The sequence below is a fragment of the Camelus bactrianus genome, chromosome 7 (assembly GCF_048773025.1).
Source record: "Camelus bactrianus isolate YW-2024 breed Bactrian camel chromosome 7, ASM4877302v1, whole genome shotgun sequence".
NCBI lineage: Eukaryota > Metazoa > Chordata > Mammalia > Artiodactyla > Camelidae > Camelus > Camelus bactrianus.
The window spans coordinates 63,510,278-63,532,745 of NC_133545.1; the positions used below are offsets into that span (position 1 = coordinate 63,510,278).

The 22,468-nt window shown below is 41.7% G+C and overlaps 2 protein-coding genes across 17 annotated transcripts in view; one reads left to right on the plus strand and one right to left on the minus strand.

Moving 5' to 3' along the window:
- The window catches only part of MTERF1 (mitochondrial transcription termination factor 1), a 495,795-nt gene that overhangs the window by 410,241 nt on the left and 63,086 nt on the right, over positions 1–22,468 (plus strand). For 10 of the 12 annotated variants that reach the window (XR_012508240.1, XR_012508235.1, XR_012508230.1 and 7 more), the window contains one exon: positions 1,429–3,108. The exons of the other annotated variants lie outside the window; for them this stretch is intronic. The gene's annotated coding sequence lies outside the window, so the exon portion shown is untranslated. The remainder of the gene's footprint in view (positions 1–1,428; positions 3,109–22,468) is intronic. 12 annotated transcript variants of the gene reach the window in all.
- Positions 6,262–22,468, minus strand: part of CDK14 (cyclin dependent kinase 14) — a 610,838-nt gene continuing 594,631 nt past the window's right edge. For all 5 annotated transcript variants that reach the window (XM_045519926.2, XM_045519925.2, XM_010959446.3 and 2 more), the window contains one exon: positions 6,262–9,647. The gene's annotated coding sequence lies outside the window, so the exon portion shown is untranslated. The remainder of the gene's footprint in view (positions 9,648–22,468) is intronic.

Genomic DNA, 22,468 nt, shown 5'->3' on the forward strand with positions numbered 1-22,468 from the left:
CTTAAAACATGTGGCAGCGGTTCAGGGCCTGGGGAGAGGGCGGGGATTGGAAGAGCTTTGAGGAAGGCTGTGTGTGCGGCATTAAAGGCAAGTGAGGGAAGGGTGCTGGAAGCCGGAGGAAAGGAGATGCTGGTTGTGAAGTGGTGGAAAGTCTAGGAATATTTTCCCCAGTGGTAACATGGACGTTAGAAAACATACCTAATAAGCTCATGATCTAGGAAGATTTCCAGGCATATCGTTCAAGGTGCCCCTGATTCTTCCAGCTGCCCATAGAAAACACGAGATGAGAGAGATGAACTAGAGAAAGAATTGTTAACTATAAAAGAGCTAAGACTTTTGGGGTTCAAAAATTAAAACTATTCCTCAGTTTCATCCTCGCCATATGGCAAATGAGGCTCAAATTAAAATATGTAATTTCTCCCTAAAGATGGAAGCAGTGGTGTGACCCTGGAACCCTTCCTTAAGCCCTCAGACAGATTGGAGGTAGTGCCACATAGGTTCTTTCGAACCATCAAAAGTCCCTCTAAAGATATGAAAGGCATGCCTTTTAGATGTCTCTGTTACACAGAAATGCATGTTAAAAATCCTAAGGGCACGGTCCCGCAGTACCGTTAGCAGGAGTCAAGTTGGAGAAAAGCTTATCTCAGTGAGACTTGTGAGTGCAGTGTTTGTCTAATGGAGTGAATCCCAACAAGACTGATGAGAAACAGAATATTAAGGAGTCTTGTTCTAATGAAACCATTTCCAGCTCAGACTTAAAGGGACAGAGGTAGTATAAAATGAAAATAGGCTTTTGGACTCCCAAAATTCTATGAGAAAGAAGCAGCCTGGGAAGATTGCTCAGCTATAAAAAGGCGGTGCACTTTATAGAACAGGAGGGAGGCAACAAGAGCGCAGAGAATGAAGCCAAGAGCCACGGAGAATCATTCCTACGGAACCATGCTGAGCTCTAATCAAGAAACTGGCAGCGTGTGCCTGGCTAGATTTCAGAATTGCTGCAGACTGATTACCTGATTGCTATAGACTCTGAAACGTCTATAGTGGCTTCCTATGCCTATCCCACTGAAGTATGTCGGGGTGGGAGGAGCGAAGAACGTGTCACTTTAGTTCACGGATCATGAGGATCAGATCAAGAACAGTACTCAGGAAGCTGTGATTGAGGATCTGCACTATGGAGCCTTGTCTGCAGCACCTGAACCTGATTTGGGTGCTGGGATACGGGACCTTGAGCCTGAGATGGATGCCATCCAGATGAGATATTGGGGGGGGGGGGTCAAGGAGGGCCTGAGTGTATTTTGCATGTGGCATCAATATATGTATAATTTGTGGTCAGAAGGCGGGCAGTTGTGGTTTTAAAACATACCCACAATTTTTAAGACATTCTTTCCATCAAAAGGTAGAGCCTAATTCTCCTTCCTTTAAATATAGGATGGCCTTTGTGACTCACTTCTACCAAATAAAATGCTTGGTCATAAAAAGCAATACGGCTTCTACCTGATTCTCCCTCTTCTTCTCTTGGTGCACGTGCTTTGGAACCCTGAGCCACCGTATTAAATGTGCAGCTAATCTGAGCCACGATGCTGAAGAGACCTTGTGGAGTAATCACGTTCGGTTAGAGGTGCTCTGCTCTAGCTGTCTCAGCTCCCAGCTCTTTGAGTTGTCCCACCTGACTGCAGCCTCATGAGAAACCTCAAGCCAGAACCATCCAGCCAAACTGCTCCTGAACTCCAGAACCATAGAAATCAACCTGCTTTAAAAGGGTAAATGCGAACTTGCCTGCTTGAAAAATGGGAGAGGGTGTTCCAATCAGAGGGAACAGTGCGTGCAAAAGAATAGGGGCATGTAGAGACCTGGAACATCCAGGGATCAGTGGCAAGTTCAGCACCGCGCATGTGGAGGAAGTGTGCATGGAGACGGGAGATGAGCCTGGAAAGAAAGAGGTGAGAGGCAGTGCTGTGGCGATTTCTGTGGTGTAAATGCTCCCTTCTGGTTTCCAGGTGTCAGTGATTAAAGAACTGGCTCACAAACTTCCTAAATATTCAGTAATTGGTTCTTGTGAACTGCTTTTCAGCTAGTTCCAGCAAATGACTGACAAGAGGCCAAATCCTTTAATTCCAAGAGATGTCCGCAGCCTTGAGTGAGTAGGAGTAGGCTGTGGGACCCAGGGCAAAGGTCACAACAACACGCCTGTGTAGGAGGTAAACAGTAGAAGTACGCATGCGCTAGTGGTGGTATGTACGCCTCATGAACAAAGCAACGAACAATTGCGCATGTGCGGGCAGAACAGGCGCAAGCAGGACAAGTGCGCCGCGCGGTGGGCGCCATCTTGTTGTGCTAGAATGGAGTGTTGTTTCTCTCCGTGTCCGCTCCTCGCGCAGTTTGTTTCGTGGTATGGCAGCTCCTAGCGCATTTTTCCGGTTGGGAAGCTCACATTCTCGAATCCCTCTCCAGCCCCCCTCGGCTGACAGGTGTGCTGAAGCAATTTTTCGCCCTTCACGTTGTGAAGTCGGCTCCTGTGGGTTCGGAGGAGAGGGGCTGATGATACGCGTGACGGACATGAAAACTCCCGGGAGCTAATTCCCAGCCTCCCATCACCGACCAGTAGTGCCCTTAAACCAAGGCAAGAGGGACCACTGTTTGAGTTCCCACGTTTACGGGGCCTGGTTCTGAACCTTTGTGGACATAGCCTTCCTCCACAGAAGGCGGACTCCGTGGCGCCGCGCCCACCAGGAGCCTGCCTCCCCCACTTCTACTCAGACAACTCCGGAGGTCTGGGACCCTGGAATTCTCTCTGCAAATGGAGCCTTCTCTGAAACCACCGTCCCTGAGAGTATGCGGCTGATGCCAAGGGCTGGCCAGTGGGGTACTGCTTACCACGAGAACGGACAGAGTCTGGATGTGGGGCGCTGGGGTGTTCACACACATGCATGTGTGACTCCTCACACTGGACCCACACCCGTACAGCTAGGAGTGGGAAGTGAAATGAAGAGGGTAGTTCTTGAACCAGGCAAATGCTACACGTTGCCCAGTTTTGGTGAACTTTGAGGAGTCCAAGAATTCGAAGTGCAACCCTGGCCGCCTAGGTCATTCTGAAGACATACTGTTAAGGTAAGAGAATCACATTTATTTAACATTTTGTCGGTTGGATTTACATTTTGAAATATTTTGCTTTATGGTATATGGGCTTCCATTTTGGATCTACCCTGGGCCCAGCAAATATCAGGGGTGGTCCGAGCTTACCCCATTACCAGGGCGCATTCTCAGCCAAGGTAAGCAAACTACAGCCACGGGGCAAATTCCTGCCCACTGCATGTTTTTATACAGGCTGTGAGCTACAAATGGGTTTTACTTTTAAAAGAGCTTTTAAAAATCAAAAGCAAAATATTTCATGACCTGTGAATATTGTATGAAATTCAAACTTAAGTGCCCCATAAAGTGTTTCACTGGAACACAGCCATGCTCGTTCATTTCTGTATTCAGCCCGGCTGCTTTCACGTTAAGACAGTAGAGTGAGGAGTTGTGACAGCGACTGTATGGCTCAGAAAGATGACCGTATTTACTATCCGGCTCTTATAGGAAAAGTTTGCCTACCTTCTTCCTGGAGTAGCAGACAGACAGGAGGAAGAGAAGAGTCCAGCAGGTCTCACTCAGGGTGCATGATATAAACACCTGTTGAGCTCCCAGACTGATGCCAGGGATCCACCCTCAATGTTTCTACAGTGAATTGGTTTGGGATTGGGGGTAGGTTTTCAAAACTTTCCCACAATTTTAATGAGAGCCAGGGCTGTGAGCCACTAGGCTAAGGAGAATGGATACATGAGGGTTTGGATTTCCCAAATGTTTCACAGAATAAGGTGGCAGGACTTGTGCCTCCTTGCCCCGAGGGTCTGCGGGGTACTGTTAACCGATTTAGTTAGAGATGGAGAGAGGGAAGAGTCATTGTTTTACACTATAGTATGATGTATAAGCTAAGTTGATTTGAATGTCTCTAAATCCTTAAACTGCTGCTTCAAACATATGTCCCTGGATGTCTGCAGCATTGTCTGCATCTGTCAGGCAGGCACACCTTGGGCTGTTGGAACATATCCCTTCACTGGAAGCCCCGCTGGGTCACTTCTCAGGATACACTCCAACAGGGAACCCTTACCCCATCTTTGCAGCGTGCCCTCCATAATTATTGGTGGTCTCGCAGAGAAGGAGAAAAAAGACAACTCTATCAGAATCCCATTCTCCACCAGCACAGTCAGCACCGTTGGCAGAGGCTGGCTCCAGGGCTGCAAGGCTGCTCCGAGCTATTATTGTGCCTGGTTCTCTCTCAGCAGGACTCAACGCAGACAATATAGCACACGGAGAGCGTGGGGGATGAACAGTAAATACGAAGCCTTGGGTTTTTTTTTTTTTTAATCTTGTCAGTCTTCTCCTGATTTGTGTCCTTTATCCTAGCCCCCTCTGCTGTATAAGCTTCTCAAAGCTAATGCCCATAACGCCACCACCCACTGGTAGCAGCAGGCTGCTGGGCCACGGCGGGGTCCTCATTGCAGAAATTTACAATGCCCGCCATTCTTCAGCAACTGTACGCGTTAACCTAGTGGCACAGGGTTGCTCCGACACCTTCCCCTCTGGTTTCTCTTTTCTCTGGGGGCCAACAGCAACTCGAGGAGTGCGGCCCTCCTGTCTCTAACTGATTGCCTTCGCGAGCACACATCACATCTTCCAACCCGGCAGAGCTGGAATAGCCCCTGCTGAAAAAGAAGGGAATGTGGGGCCATAATGAGCTGAGAGAGGGTTGTCATCTCTCCTGCTACATTTAAAAAGTTAAAAATATTTCTCAAAGTTATTTCTTTGGCTTCTTGTAGATACCAGCTGTCTGCCTCCTTTCTTGTATTAAGAACTCATGGGATTAAATCAGCCCAGGCTTGCCGAAGGGCCCACGGCTGTGGCCGCTGGGAGTGACGTCACATTGGGCATCAGCACGCCTGTCACTGTTGACATGGGACTGTGGCATGCACTTTACTCCCTTCAAACAGCTCCAAGGAGCAAGTTATTTCTTTCGACACCTGTATAATTCTAGTCAGTTTTTGGGATAATTTATGGTTCCCATTTAAGAAATCTGCCTATTATCTCTACCTTGGAGACCACAAAGTCTGCCTCTACACAATCTTATGTCTCAGAATCCACTGGTGGTGACAGGAAATGCATGTGCCTTTGGCATAGATGACTTGCTGTCTTGGGGGAAACAGCTGGGGCAGTCGGGGGCTGGAGATGTGGGGGTTGTCATGAGCTTTTGTGGCATGCAATACACATCAACTGAGAAACCTTACATTTGGTTTTGTGAGAATGTTAGCTTGTGAGGGCTTAGAAACTATGAAATCACATAAGTCACAGGAAAGGAGCAAGGGAAGGGAAACCTGAGGTAGCTGCTGCTGGTGGGTAAGGGTCTGTGCAGGGGAGAGGCAGGGCTCCAGGGTCCTCTCAACGTGAGATACGAATTTTGATTTTGACCTTCAAGAATAAATGTTTTCAAATCACCAAATAGCATATCTATAAGTTGAGGATTTTATTGCTATGAACTTTATTAATCAGTGTATCAATTCATGGGGGTTTGTTTGGGGTTATGAAGCTCATAGATCCGACAAGAAGAGGTGATGAGAGAAACGAAACTAGCCTCCTCAGGCAGTGCTGCCCATCCCAGGGTGGCTCCCAGCAGTGCCAGTTCAGCACAGGTGCCTGCTGGGTGGGGTTCACAGGAAGCGTTCTCAGCTCGGAGAACAGTGACACTTCTGGCAGAATGTCAGCATGCTCGGGCTTTGATTGGTATTCAGTGATGGGTAACCTACCCACCTCATCTTAGTATATGTGCAAATTCACCCCCCACCCCCGCAAAAAAGAGGCACTAAAAGATAAATAAGACCGTCATTAAACAAAACCAGATTGGCTCCAGATGCACAGAACACGTGGTGCATGTCAGTAAGGAGCTGGGGGAATTGTGAAGCTCTTGGAGCTCATGAGATTTGTTTTGCATAACCTCCACTTCTTTACTTATGTTCCACACAGCAAATCAAGGAAAGGGAGGGTTTAACAGACTCCTAGAACATTCCTGCTAACTCACTTCTTCCCACATCCAAGAGCATTGTGTGTTTGGTCTCTTACTGCACTCTTTAAGAATGGTTGAGTCTAAGAGTTTTTAAGACAATGTGTCTTTGACGTATATGTATGTCATATGGTGTTATTTGGTACCCACCAAGATGTACCAGGAGAATGTAGAGATTCTGCTATACTTTATTCCATATCATGTTACAAGAAAACAACAGTGACAGCTGACAAACCATTACGTCTTCCATAATACAGACAAATTACAATTGGTAACAAATATGCAACATGTATTATTCCATTCTCCTTACTATGTGTCATTTTGCAGTATAATAGTTTTCTGAATGCTAGCACATTTCTTAGGTACCAACTCCCTGTTAGAAAGTACGCATCTCAGTGTATCATACAAAAAAAAAAGATTAAAAAAAATTTAAAAATCCACTCCCAACTAGAGAATGTAGATTTTGTACGTGCCTCTAAAATATGCTGCAGTGGGAAGGGACTGAGAATAGGAGATTGCTTATTTTACTTGAGTTTGGTTTGGTTTGGTGTTTGGTGTATGAGAAAATTGCAAGGCAGTAACATATACAGTTTCCTCTGCCTACAAGCTGGTAAGGGAGATGGAAATTATATGCGATTTTGCAGCATATTCCTATGTATAAGGGGGGCAGGCAATAATCTACCCCAGTATGTACAGCCTAAACATCCTCTTATATAACAAAGATTACAAAACCAGTAATATTCACAGATGATTATCTTGTAGAGATGCATTACCTAGGGTATGATTACACTGGCTATCATGTACACATTGAGGGAAGGATACCAAGAGATTTTGCTTTCTCTGCAAGCCTGGAGGCTCCTCTGGAAACTTTTCTTATCACTCTTGGGAGGTAGAAATAGCTTCTCATCCTTGGGTCAGTGGATGGACAGCCACCCCTGCCTTATGCCCCCTGTTTTTTGTTTTGTTTTGTTTTTTCTGAGCACTGCAAATTTTTTTTTTCATGTCCTATGTATTTTGTATTTTGAAATCAACCAAAGTGTTCCTTTAAGAAAACAGAAAGGAAGTCCCAAATTTCCTTTCAGAATGCTGTGTGTGCAGTGATGTCACACTGATACAATCACCATGCTAATGTGTTCTAACTATTCCAGCTGTTTGAATGCAAGCTACTCCTTCATATAAAAATAGTATCACCAAAACATTCCAGTGCTTTCTCAGTAGAATAATAAATCTGCTCATGAACACAGTCTGCAACGATTTTCATAGCTGTCCTCAGCAAGAGGTGGGAAATGAAGAAGGAGAGGGTGGCTACAAATGGGAGAGGAAAGGAGAGACAAAGCAGACTTTGGATGTCCTGTACCGATGGCAAGCATGGGGAACTCAAAACCTCCTAAATGAGACCCTTCTGAGACATATGTCTCTGTAATAAAACAGATTTTCCCTCCACTGAGAAATATTACATTTAATTTCCCAAGAGAAGCTGCCAGGGATGGGCATATATCTCTGAATAACTCTAACATTTCTAATCAAAGTCTTTAAACATTAAACATTTTCAAATTTTCAAGTTAGAAAGCCTGTTACATAGCAAGACTTAGTCAACAGTTGCCCTTGATTTAAATTTCATAAAATACAAAAGTTTGCCTCTCCCCCAAATGAGTAATTCAAAACAAATAGCGGGAAAGGCCATTTTCGATTGCATGTAAATTTTCTTTCCACATTTACTTTAAGAAATTCTAATGTAAATACACATTAAAGCAAAATACCTCTATGAAAACTTCCAAAGGGTTGGAATGTAAGAAGCATGGGAAAGATTTCTAGGTAGCAAACAGTAAACATTCTGGCCTTGGGTAATTTTTCCTCTCTTTAAAAATCAATCAGTGAATAACTCCTCACTTAGCACGTAGAAGCTTACAATGAATGCTACTTTGGACAAGATGGTTGTGACCTTGACATCTACATTCACACCCTCCCTACTCCAGGGAAAGTAGTGTTTTGATGTTTAAGAATTCTAGGTCCAATTTTCTAGGTTTCCTGGCTTTGACTATAGAATAGGTTTGCCTTCACCTGACTCTCAGAGAAAGTCTTTGTCAAACTGGCTCATAATTCATATTCTTGATCCTCCAAAGTGCGATGTGTTTCAAGCTCTTAGTCTCTCCTTCTAATAGGAAATGTAAAACAATGTACATGAAGGTATTTCGGTAGGAATTGGTGTCCTGAGGAGCTAGGTTTCCTAGCTGCCCCCTTGGCCTCAGTATTATTGGGGTTCTGCAGCGAGGCCGCCCCACTGGGAGCAGACCTACGTCCGGAAGCTCTCCCCTCGATGAAAGCACGCGCATGCCCGGTCCCCTTTTCCCTCCATGTCACATACTCGCCTTCCTCCTATAAGTTCTCTCAACTTGTTAAAGAAGGGAAGCTGGACCTTTCTTTTTTTCCCTTTTCCATCTTTAAAGCAAGACTCCTGCCTGGTTTCTAAAACCTGCATCGAACAGTTAGTTATTCTAGGAGACTGTCTAAAGTTAGGGTGCCTTTTAATCAGCTTGGAATGTTTGTTTTAAAAAATGTAATTCAAAAGTGCTTTGGTGTAAATGAGCAAATTTTAAACTCTGGATAACTCTGTAATTTTCTTTTTAAATGTGAACTAGTAAAGACAGCTTTCAGGGCTCACCTAGCAGAGATAATTCTTATACCCACGCTTTAAACATTCTGCTCCTCACTCTTCTCTCCATTTAGAAAATACTCACAAAGCATAACAAAGTGGATGGAAAAAATAAGATGTTGACAAGACCCAGAAAACATGTAAAAAGTCACCTCACTTTCCAGAGGTCAAAAGCAAGCAATTTACCCCTGTCTTTGTTCTTAATCTTGATACTGGTTTCTTCACTTCCAACCTGCTCAGAGAGCAGTCACGCTATGTGACTTGAAAATGCTAAGCAGATTCCGATATCCTATATAAATGTGCAGTTATTTCCAAGAAAAAAAAAAAACAACACACATTTGCAAATGTCCTCAAAAGGAAAGAGACAACTGGGGCCCCACGGCCAGGGACCAAGTTGTCAAGTCAGTCGGAGAACACGGATTTGCTTTAGCTCTAATTTTCCTTCCTGGTGGTTGCAAAATGTGCACTGCTCTCAAAGAAAACACACAGTGTTTCATGCCACTGTGTGGCTTTCAAGTACAGACATTACTGAAGAAGTGTGAACACCGAATGTGTTGTCTTAATGTATTTAAGACATGGCTGGTGAAAGCATAAAAACCTTTACAGAGACGCTGCGGTGCAGAGGGAAATCAAACAAAATCAAACACAAAAGACTGAAAAGAATACATGCCATGTATCAGTAAGCAAAACTTAATCTTCACATAGTTCTTGGAAATCACAAGGTATCCAAATGCGTGCAAGGTTTTAAATAAATTGCAGAGAAAACAGGGTCTTGCCAGCTTCAATTTTCTTGCAAGTGAAATCCACCACAGGGAGTGAAAGGAAACTGATCCATGGTTCCCTTCACATTATTGGCCACTTCATTAATGTTTTTATTCTTCCCAGAATGATGACAACTTCATCCTGGAAGGAGGAAAAGAGAAAATTGTTATATGTTAAAAACAAAAAAGAAAAAAACTCTTACATCATTCATTTTTCCTAAATTATATGAGATGTCAAAATTGGTCAGGCCAAAGTGAGCCTGCCCATTTTTTTCCACAGCTACCCCGAGCACACATACCTGAGACAGAAGAGTCTCCTTAAGCAAAACAGTTCTTATAATATGATAAATAAATGTTCTGACTGAATTTTTTCCCTTAAAATAATTTGACTCCATGAATTTAAATAGTCTAACATCCTTTTGGATTATTTAGAGAAAAAGAACTTCAACAAATTTCCTTCCCTAAATCGTTAGTACTAATACTGGTCTTAATTAAGTGCCTGTGGCATCCTACAGACCATTAAAAAGACACATCGTGTTCATTTTTATGAACATGAAATAGAAAAATGGATCATATACATGCTTTTACAAAAATTCCAGCTGCATATAATTCCTTGGTGCCTATTATCAGACCTAGTTTCAGCAGAATGAAAATTGGCCAGCATGACCTGAATTGCCAGCCTCTTCCCAACATCCTGCGTACAGCTATGTTTCCGACAGTGCACGCTTAAACTCAGAAACTGCGTGCACGAGAACGGTTCGGGAATAAAGAAGGAATGTTCACATTATTTCTCTCCATGTTTCTTTTGGCCCTTAAGCATTTTCATTTCTAGGATGCAAGTAGAATGTCTTGCCAGGAAGGGTGAAGAGAAACACTCCCAGGCTCAGGTCACACAGCCCAGAGATTCGACCAGTCAGCTCCACTGAATCCCAGAACCAACTCATCTCAGTTTAGTGGCTCGAGGTCACTGAGGTCTGGTCTGGCCTGCTTGTCCCCTTCTGCAGTGCCACACAGTCATCTTCCCGGGCAGAGAGGGAACCTGGGCCTTTGTTGAGACCTCACCGTGTGGTTGCCCTGATGCTGCCCTGGCAGGCTGTACCACCAAGGTTATCAGCCTTGAATGGCACTACTGGATCAAGGGAGCAAAGAGTTCCCATCTTATAGATAAGAACCATCAAAACAGCATCCTCTCCACCCTCTACTCATTTCCCCCCACTTACTACAATGATTTTTTCGAAGGTTAACCTTTACCCCCTTTTTTTAAAAAATTGAGGTGAAAGTCATATAACAAAATTAACCATTTTACAGCATATAATTAATTGGCATTTAGTGCATTCACGATGTCATGCAACCATCATCTCTAATTCCAAAACATTTCTGTCACCCCCAAAGGAGACATTATATCCTCTACTTATGTATCTTCTATCCTTCACTCCCATTCTTCCCTTGCTCCAGCTCCTGGCAATAACGAATGTGCATTCTGTCTCTATTTACCTACAGGTATTCACCTATTCTGGGTATTTCATATAAATGGAATCCATATAATGTGTGTGTCTGGCTTCTTTCACTTAATGTTTTTAAAGTTCACCTATGTTGTAGCTTATTTCAATATTGCACTCCCTTTTTATGGCCAAGTAATATTCCATACTATGAATATACCACATTTTGTTTATACATTCATGAATTAATGTGTATTTGGGTGGTTTTCACCTTTTGGCTTTTCTGAGTAGTGCTGCTATGAACATTTATGTACAAACATTTGAGTACTTGTTTTCAATTCTTCTGGGTAACACTTGTTCCTGGAATTGCTGGGTCATATGGTGATTCTGTTTAACTTTTTGAGGAACTGGCAAACCATTTTCCATAGTGGCTGTATCATTTTATATTCCTGCTGGCAATATACAAAGGTTCTAGTTTCTCCATACCCTTTCCAATATTTATTATTTTCTGTTTTTTGTTTTTGTTTTTCCTTGATTGTAGACATGTAGTGGGTGTGAACTGGTATCTGTCTCATTGTGATTTTGATTTGCATTTTCCTAATGACTAGTGATGTTGAGCACCTTTTCATGTACTTGTTGGCCGTGTGTCTATCTGTTGATAGTTGTCTATCTTTGATACCCAAGAATTTGAATTTTGATGAAGTCGAATTTATCAGTTTTTTTCTTTTGTTGCTTACGGTTTTTGTTATATCTAAAAATCCATTGCCAAATCTGAGGTTATGAAGCTCTGTCCCTATTGTTTTCTATGAGATTCCAGCTCTTCCAGGAAGCATGCCCACCCTGGCCAAGCAGGTCGGGGTTTATCCTGACATATGCTTGCCTGGGCATGGAGTTCCTGCAGCCACACCCAAGTGATGCAGTCATTGCCTGGCTCTCCTCCACTCCACCACTTTAATCAACAGAATGCAGACCTGGCGCCCAAGCTGACCTTCCGAACTTTTTATGTAGTCCCTCCTGAGGCATGGGGGCATTTCCTGTGAGGGAGCATGGAGAGGGGCAGGTGGCATCATTATGTTCTTGATTAAGCTTGCTTTTGTTGACCATTCTGTCCCTAGAGCATAGCCCAGATCTGGCCCAGGTACTCAGTAAATGGTTGTTGAATGAATAAGAAGAGGAAGGGTAGGATCTGAGAACTTGGGAGTGGAATATGCTCTCAGATGTAAAAATCTTCTCATGGCCCAGGGACAGAGGGCAGAATGCTGTGTGTAGGCTCTTGCTGAAAGAGCACAGTGCTGGGTACAGAGCAGGCTGTCCACAGATACACTGCAGGCTAGGAAAGGTAGCTAGGATTAACACCTGCCTGTAGGCCAAGCTTTTTTTTTTTTTTTTTGCCTCCTGACATTCTATTTGAAAGAAATGATTTGATCTTCAGTATATCTGATTTCATGTAACAATGAACTATGTTGTCATCATCATCCATAGCATGTTACTATCCTATTGGGCTGATTTATGACTTTTTTTTTAAGCCATTGATGGTGTCTGTCTTGCCTTTGCCCTGATTCGCTGGGTGTAACCTCCAGGAGAATCATGTGTACCTGACCAAGGGCATAAACAGAGTTGGAGATTAAAGGATAATACATAATAATAGTAGTTGGATGATAAATGGTGGACACAGTGATTATGAGAAGTATGTTACCAAGGTTGAGGCTCACTTAATGGGAGGAGCCAATAACATGAAAAGAAGGCAGGTGCCAAGGAGAGCCAGACTCTTCCCCAGCTCTGGGAGCAGCTGAGTCCAAACTGTGCCAAGTACCCTGCCTGATACTGCTCACTGGCAGCACAGGATGTCCCTGCTCCCTCCTTGGATGGCATCTACATTAGTTTCAGTTTTCAAGGACTGCATCTAAGGTAGGACAGTTCACTGCCAGAAAAAAATTTTTAAATCTAAATGTAATCATGCATTTGATCGGGGGGGGGGGGGAGGGATACAGGTGGAAGGAGAGAGGGCACATGACAGTTGTAGGTAGGCAAACTATAATAGTGAAATCCTTCCCTTACATTTAACTGCTTATTACTATACGCTGCATACATAACACAAACAAAACTGAATATAAATCACAAGCTCAACTATGTGCACAGCAACTCATAGGTATATGAGCCATAAGATTAATGATTGCCATTTTTATCTTGCTTTCTGCTTTTACAATGTTCCTTCTCTAGATATGAATGCTTTAGACAAGAAATTGGATTTTATTGATAAAATCCTTATTCAGAAATATCTACATAGAGCTTCTCAGCTATAAATATTAATTAATTGGGTCGCTAGTACCCATAATGCAACTTTGTTCTGACCCATGTGCCCTATGAACTAGATATTTTTTGGATTCAATTTTCTTAAAACCAACTGTCAGCATCATGTGATGGAGGAGATGAAAAATGAAAATGAGCAGCCCTGCTGTGCAGGTGGGTGACCTGTGGGAGAGAGTCTGCCTGGTAGGATTTTTACACGAACCATCAGACACAGACCAATTGATTAGATCATCTCATACCCGCCACCAACTAGGCTCAAGAGACTAATTAGAGAGAGTACTGCCTGCGCAGGCACCCCATTGACACCTAATTTGCTCAGCCAAAGCCTTTGGGGAAAATGTATTATCTCTGCAGCTGCACTTCATGCATTTCTGATTTGAGGCATAAGCAAGGAGTGCTTCATCATTCTTTTGAGTAAACTGAATGTAGAAGCCCTTAAGTGCTAAATGCAAGCAAACAGACCCAAATTAAAAATGGGCCAGGCTCTTTCTAATTCCCTCTGTGCTCCCTGTTCAGTCTCTGTGTGTACACACACATGCAGTTTACATGCCGGCGGGACAACACAGCCCAGGACCCCAGCTCAAGGTGCTTCCATTGTGATCAGATGGTCTCTCTTTTGCTGGACTATTTCCCACTCTAAGGTTTTGTGTTTGTTTTATTTTTAATTTTTTTTAACCCTGCTGCACTGCCCCACCACAAAATACTCTTTTTTCTACAGGGAGACTGTGCCCCCTCCCCTCCCCGCTTTTTTTCCCCTCTCTCTAAGCCTCACTGGAGAGATGTGATTATTTTGGTTCCAAATTAAAACAACTGTAGGTTTTCCTTTCATCACCCAAATTGTGAACAGGATATTCACCAGGATGTATGTGAAGCTGCAGGGTAATCCACTCATTTATATTTGAGGGACTTCTTTGTAAAGATGCCTAACAGAAAGGGAAGAAATTTGATGGAAAGCAAGCTACCTCATGGTAGCAAAGCCAGTACAGAATTATAAAATAGTTAATGTCTCTTCAAGAAAAACAATGTATATTAGTTGACCACCTTTAGCTTTTATCTGTTTCTAACCTAGAATAAAATTAATTCTAACCTTATTTTTCAAATGTAGAATCCAAAACACTGGTATGTAGGAACATATTTAAAAATACATATATAATCACATGCTTTAAAAAAAGGAAATAAAAATGAAAATTCCAGACAATATGGAAAAATGAGAGTATGCTGGTGTCAAGTCTAGTGACTATGGGGAATGAATTTCCCTAATGCTGGAATAAAAGAGAAAAAACAAAACAGGACCTGCTATGGTGTGTTCTAGAGCCGACCTCATGATGTCATGCCTTCCTGCTCACATGCTGGATGAATTATTTACCCATGTATTCTGGTAAATTACAGTTACACTTTTGTTTTTCGTATGTATCTCATTCGTAGTAATTTGGTGAAGATTTGGGGGGATCATTTTAGCTGCCTGCTTTTGAAATCAGCTTTCATACTTGGCCTAAACTGGACATTCAGGTAGTAAGAGGACTCCAGTGGCCATTGGAGTGATTATCTTTCTGAAGGTTTATAAAGAGTGGTTGTAGGGGAGATGTTTGAAACTAGTTTAGAGGGGGAGGGTACAGCTCAAGTGGTAGAGCATATGCTTAGCATGCATGAGGTCCTGGGTTCAATCCCCAGTACCTCCTCCAAAAGTAAATAAATAAGTAAACCTAATTACCCCCCCCAAATTAAAAAATAAAATGAATTAAAAAAAAAAGAAAATAGTTTAGAAATCAGGGCCTTAACTAATCCATATAACAACCATCTATAGAAGGTATTCTGATTTAGTGAAAAATGAAGTCCAGAAAGCTTCTCTTCCCCAAGGACCATATTAACAAGATTTCACATGAAAAATATCCAGGAAAAAAAAAAAAACAAACTTACTGGGCTGTGCCATTTTGAGTTTGACTTTGCTTTACATACTAAAATAAAACAATCAAACCAATCTTTTGCACCTAATTAATCTTCAGTCAGATTTTGGTACTGTAGAAAATTAAGTCCACAAATAAGGCTGCTAAACCTCAAGCATTGAGGCAACTACAAACCTCTCTGAAGTAAAGATTTCAAGTATATATACAAATACATACACATATGACACATATACTCATTGGTGTGTGTGTGTATATATATATATAGTCTAATTTTATACTGTAGATTTTATAGGAACGGTGAATTCAAAATGGTAAGTTTTAAACTTCACACTGATTTCCAAAAATCTGGGAACAGCTTAATTTATTCTTTTTTTTCATGAGTTTAATTATGTTATGATTTGGCTAGAGATACAGGTTTTCTTTAACATCTAAGATCAGTGCTTTCCAGTTACTCTGACATTGCATTGAAGCTCCTTGGGGGGTGGGGAGAGATGGGATGAAACAGAAGGAAGTAGAAAATTAGTCAAACCTACTTCTGTAACTTATTTCTGATTTATGATAATCACACTTCTTCCCCCTAGAAGAGAACACATCTTTGAGACCAGCAAGAGAATATTAATTAAAATGAATGCAGAGCTAGTCGGGCTTTGTTTTAAGCTTAACAGAAGGTACATCACTCAAAATAGCCCAAATCCTTTAAGTTGAAAGCTGACTGGTAACATCCATATGGATGCACAATGCACTAATTGCAGTGACTTCGCACATTTTATGCTTCTTGCCAAAGTGGGGATTTTAATTAAAAATTTTTAGGCAAAGCTTTAAGTCTAACATTTCAAAACAAAACATTTCTCATACAAGGAGACCGACTTAACATCATTTTAATAATCATCATTATCAACAAACATTTATTGAAATCCTCATTGAAGACCAGGCATTATATGATGTTAATTAGCTGTGATTGAAAAGAATCCTCTATTTTAATGGGGTGACTGTTTATGAAATCAGATTTATGTAAATGTAAAACACTGGTCGTATTTTAGACACATGTGGACCAAATCATGGGAGGATGTCCTGAAGGCCAAAATAAAGTGCAGGGAAAGTACTGATCTAGGTCTTCAAAGGGCCACCAAGACACATTTTAAAGCTTTAAAAAATCATATACATATATATTCAATCATACATATAATCATTTATATGTAATCATACATTATATATAAAATAATAATCATACACATACATATACATATAATCTAAGGTTTGAAATAGCTCATTGACATAGTTTTAATGACAAAGTTAAGAATAGAAAAGCCTTCACCAAAGTGGCTTATTCTTTTCAAGGATTTCATATGTGAAGCTTTATTTGCTCAGCATACCCTTATAACTGACTGGTTCCCAAGTGGGTATAAGTTAATTAAATAGAATTCTGACCCTTTAACCTTCCTTACATATTACAGTCCTACTAAACTATATTTAAATAAACCAAAGTCATGTAACCCAGCAGTGTGTGCATTTTTTACAACTTAAAACACATACACACAAATCTCCTAAAACCACTTCTAAGTATTTAGCAGTCAGAGAAACATGAGGGTTCATGTCTGACTTTAATTAAAAGATCTGAGAGGAGATGTGACTACATTTGGGGTGTTTTTTTTTCTTTCAAATTAAAAGTTGTGTAAGTTACTACTGTCCAAAGTTTTGAAGCACAAGAAGTTTTCATGTTAAGAGTTTTGAATTCAGAATATATACGATTAATGACAATTTGAATCTGTCTCGTGAATCATCTCATTCAGCAGAAATCCGCAAAGCTGAAATGCATTTCTGGAGAGAAAACTAGATCACATATGATTGGTAAACAGCGAACAGTGTCAGCATAAACCAGAAATTGTGTTGGTTCATGTGAGAGATTTCTTTGCAATGTCACAGTTTTGAGCCACCAAGTCACAGCAACCATGTGCAAGAGACATAAACACAGTTGCATGCAAGCTGGAGGGTCCCCAGCACTGTACATGCTGCCTATTTACACCACATGCTTCATCTTGGCTTGCTTTGGCCACATGCTCTGTCTGGGAGTTGTTTATTGTACAAATCTGCTAGCTCTCTGCACATTTTGTCCTTTCACCCAAAATTCAGTATCCTCAACCCCTGCATCAACCTTCTTTCACCTGTAAACTGTGCTAGTACTTTTAGTAGTGTTTTTACAACTTTTGTGAGTGCTGTGTGCTATAGACTGAATGTTTGTGTCCTCTCAAATTCAGATGTTGAAACCTAACCTTCCCAAAGTGATGGTATTTCGAGGCAGAAGCTTTGGGGGAAGATTAGTTCATGAGGGTGGAACCCACATGAATGGAGTTAGTGCTCTTAAAAGTGACCCCAGAGATCTCTCTTGCCCCTGCTGTCATGTTGAGGACACAGCAAGAAGATGAAGATGGCCCTCACTAGACACCAAATCTGCTGGAGCCTTGATCTGGGACTTCCAAGCCTCAAGAACTGTGAGAAATAAATTTCTGTTGTTTATAAGTCACCCATCTATGGTATTTGGTTACAGCAGCCCAAACATACTAAGACATCATGCTGAATACATTTTGAGTGGTCTGCCCTTTACTCTGTTTCTTTCCATAAGCTGTACAATTTTAACTGTGGTAGCTTGCTAAACACAGGTAGGAACACATATTATAGCAGAAACATCTACTCCTGTGGGGCACAATCTGATGCTGTCACAAAGTGACAGGTTGTGAACACTACAGCATATCATTTCCACCAGGAAGTGACTGCTAACAGCAAGGAAGGTCCACCAAGGCCATGCTGAGGGATGCGGACACTGGACACCCAGCTAAGCTCCCCACCCACTCTTTCCCACGAAAACAGTGCCGGCGAATGACGAATTACTGAGGGTTGATTCACGGAAGTTAAAACTCAATCAACATGTAAAAGTCATCTGATATGCACCCCCCACGAAATCCTAATAGGTTATGTTGAAGTATTTTGATACTGGTTATCCCATCATAGAAAGTTGCTATACTTCTCTGATACCCAAGAAGAATTCTGAGAATATGGGATAATTACAGAACACGTGTATCATTATGAGAAATAAATAGCATTTTGTGCACATATAACATTATATATCCAAAGTACATTTCCATTTATGCTCCATTTAATGAATGTGCCTGAAAAATAGGACCATAACCTTAAAGAACAGATTTTTATAAACGGGACTTTTTAAAAAGTTCTGATCCTTTTAGTCACCGGTTCAATGTCTTCTGGCATACCAGCTGTGGGAGGTGTGTTCCACGTGTAAGAGCCCGCGGCATTCACTATGGGAACCACAACCTACCCAGGGTGGCCAACTGTCCCTGTCCATCAGGACTGAGCTGGTTTCTAGGATGCAAGACTTGCAGTTTTAAAACCGGGGTAAATCAGGAGTTGGTTACTCATAGGAGCAACAGAATTGATAAGCTGTTATTTCCAAGTTTATTATAAAAACAGAGCCTGCAAGCTTGGCGCTGTACTACGCTAACTAGAATATGCTGATGTTCCAATCTCAGACTGTGAGTCACAAAAGTATTACAAAGGCTCAACATCAGGAATGCCAAATGATTAGATGCTAACTACCATACATACAATAAGCAACAAGTTTATACTGTATAGCACAGGGAACTATATTCAGTATCTTGTAGTAACCTATAATGAAAAAATATGAAAACGATTATATGTATATTCATGTATGACTGAAACCTTGTGTTGTACAGCAGAAATTGACACAACATTGTAAACTGACTATACTTCAATAAACACACATACACACAAAGAATGGCAAATGATTTAGTGACAAGACAGTAGGAACTGAGCCTAAAACCTCTCTCCTCTCAACCCTCCCCCCAAGAATTTCACTTTCTGCTTGACTCTGTTTTAGGCTTTCCTCCGTAAGGTTTCTATTGAGGGCATGGTGGATCACGTTCTGTTCTAATTAAGCTGCTGAATTCAAGACCATCAACTTGCTTCTCACCACAGTTCTTGGTTGTACTTCTGATAAATCTGTCTACTTAAATTCACACATGCCTGTGCAGTCTGGCATGGAGGAGACGGCTAAGGCCACCCTCTCTCAAATGACAAAAAGTGCAAATAGCCTCTGAATCTCTGCAGCCAATGACTTCCCAGCTCAATGAGTAGCGGCAGAACCCAGCTGTCAATTGGCCTGCCTATTTCAACTCAGAAAACACTTAACGGAGCATCTATTTTTAAGCAAAGCACAACATCTAGTGGGGAAGAGGAGACTACCACAAGGCCAATTAAATCAAGGTCCCAGCGGTGTTCTTGAGCTGGCTTGAAGTGGCTTGTGAGAGGCCAAGGTTAAAAAATTCAGGAATTTTGGAAGCTGTTATTAAACACAGCCACCCTTGACACTGGCAATGAAAGGAGGCATGGGATACAGACAGTCGACCAGTCAAGGCTTTTCTGCTCTCTTTCTGGTGAGCTAGCTGTTTGTCGTTCACCAGCACACCACTCTGTCCATGGAAGCCTCAAGAGTTTGGAAGGGGATGATGGTCAGGACAATAACAACTTCTAAGTCAAAATGAAAAATGGAAGTGTTATACTAGAGGAGCCAATGCAGTGAAGAAGAACTGGGCTTTGAAAAAGAAAGAAAAGTTCAATGTGTAGAAAGGAGGAAGGAGGGCATTCTTGACTGGCCTAGGGCTCTGGGGAGCAGGGAGTGGCCATTGAGGCAGGCACGGATTTGGACGTCAGGGAACAGAAGCAGGGGAAGCTGACAGGGTGGGCGAGTGTGGTGGAGTCGAGGGCCTTACATGCCTGGCTTAGGATTTGGGGCTTTCGAGCTGGGGAATCCCAAGGGCAGTGCCCAACCCAGGGGCAGTTGTGTGCTCTCCACCCAAATGAGGTCTCAGCTGCTTCTGTGAAATGTGTGGGTAAACAGTTGTCTTTCTTAGGATGCCAGCAAGTCAGATAGTGCAGCAGGTTCTTCAGATGACTTGTGACTGCCCACAAAGCACCAGGTTTTGTAGCACTTCACGTGGAAAGGTCTTATTCTGCCCGTGAGAAATACCCAAAGTGTCCTGGACTAATGATGACAGAGAAACTAAGTGTCTTCCCAAGGGCTGCAATTCTCAAAATGTAACCCATGGGGATAATTCGGACATTTTCATGCACCAGAAAGATGCCTTAGGTCCTTGATAAATGGTCTGTTCACTGGGGTTTTTATATTTATCTATGCATTTAAAAGAAAAGGAAAAAGATATGCACTGTTTCTCAGTTTTACTACTTTGCTGTCCTTCATAGCTCAGACATGATTTACTGTTTTTGATTAGCACACAACCTCAGACAGAATTTCAAACTGCAGCATTTAGAGTTCTGAAATACTGTCAAATCTTTTAAAGAGCAACTGCAATAAATTAGAGAATGTCACCATGGCACGTCTTGGTTCACTGTGGTTGCATGTCGTGGACTTGGAGTTTCAGCCCATTAAAAATGTGAAGCCTGTAATGTCTGATGAATAAGACATTCACATCAACACAACTGGCTTCCCCCTGGTAGAAAACAATTAAAGTGCCAACAGCTCAGTGGTTTAGTGGCAGAGCAAAGAACAGTGGTTGCAGGCCTGAGGTCAGTCTCTCACTTCCATTGGCAACAGAGTTGGAGAATGCAGTGACAGGAGCCAACACACACCAGGCTCATGGGATTAAGAGATGCTTCATGCCTTTTTAATGTCCATTTGTGGCCAACTGAAACAAAAGCACTAATGGAGCCGAGTGAATCAAGCTTTTATTGTGAGAGACAATACACTACCCTGTCGTCTTGTCCCAAGCCAGAATCCCACCCACAAGGTGGAAAGTGGGGAATGTGACATCTTCTCTTCCACACCTGTGAGCAGGAGCACACCCCAGAAAGATCTGATTTCCTCTTTACACAGATGCAAAAGAACAAAGTCATGTCTTGTCTGGGTTATGCTGTTTGTTTTCCAGTCTGTTGGCGTTAAAATTGCACTCTAAGCACCTATCACGTCTCATGATGCTCTGTTAAGTCCTTTTCAAAAGATCTGACTTTGAACACTGGGGTCATTTGAAGGAAAAAAAAAAACACAGATCTAGAGACTCAGCTGCTTCCCTGTCATGGGGGAAAAATCACTAGAGTTCTATCTGAGGCAGTAATTAAATATAATGCATACTGTATGAAGTATAGAAATGTGAAAATAGAACAAAATAGCCCAGTCAGCTCCATTAAGCTGTTTTAGTTTTGTTCCTTTTTGCAACTCTTCCATTCAGTGGCTCTGCGTGAGTTGTCACCCAAGATGAGCCATTTTAAGATGCTAAAATTGAAAAACTCTTTTTTGTTTTTTAATTACGAACCTCCCAGGTTTTAGTGCTAGAGTTTATACGGTTCTCATGATCAATTATTGAGCACGTTGGTCCAAGCAGGATATAAAACCACTCATGCCTGGATTAACACGATTAAATTAAATCTCACCTCTCTCGGTATTTCCTTATTAAGGAAGATTCTAACAGGTTGATTTTTAGGCACCGATGTATGTCTGGTAAAATGTAAATCAGAACACAACAACTCTTTCTTTTGCTCTCTGGGATGTAGTGTGCTAAGACTGGCTACAGACTAGAGATGGGTGATTCAGATAAGACATACCTAAAGCAGACAGGTAGAGGGAAATTATTAAGATAAATGGTGTGAAATCAAGCAAAGAAATATTTGTAGAGATGAGAAAACAATGGCAGGAAGAGCTCTGTGAGAACAAGCTCCAAGTAAAGCTGCGCAAACACTACCAAATCTGGGGAAAATATGCAATCATGGTCACCGCTCAGAGGACTGTTGTTAAGCACTGACACACATCAGAGTAATTCCTCTTGACCATAAGTCTTTGCACTTGAAATCTGAACATATGTAGGTTTACTTCTGTGTACTAAAGAATTACCTCCAAATTGAATCAATGAATATCAAAGTCATAAAATCAACTTCATTCACTTCTTTCAACCCTTATTCTGTGTGTCTGCTATGTCATATGCAGTTGTATATACCCTAAATATTAACATTTTCTAACATATAGAAAAACAGAAGAATCATACAGTGAACATCAATACACCCACTACAAAGATTCTACAATGAACATCTGATGTGCTTACTTTGTATCATATCTGTTCATCTGCCCATGATTCCATCCATCCATTAATCCTATTATTTCGATGCATTTCAAGGAGAGGTTTATGTGATTTCCTACACTCTTCCTAGATGACAAAAATAAAACCAACCACACAAAAACGAAACAAAAAACAAAAATCTCACCTAGTCCA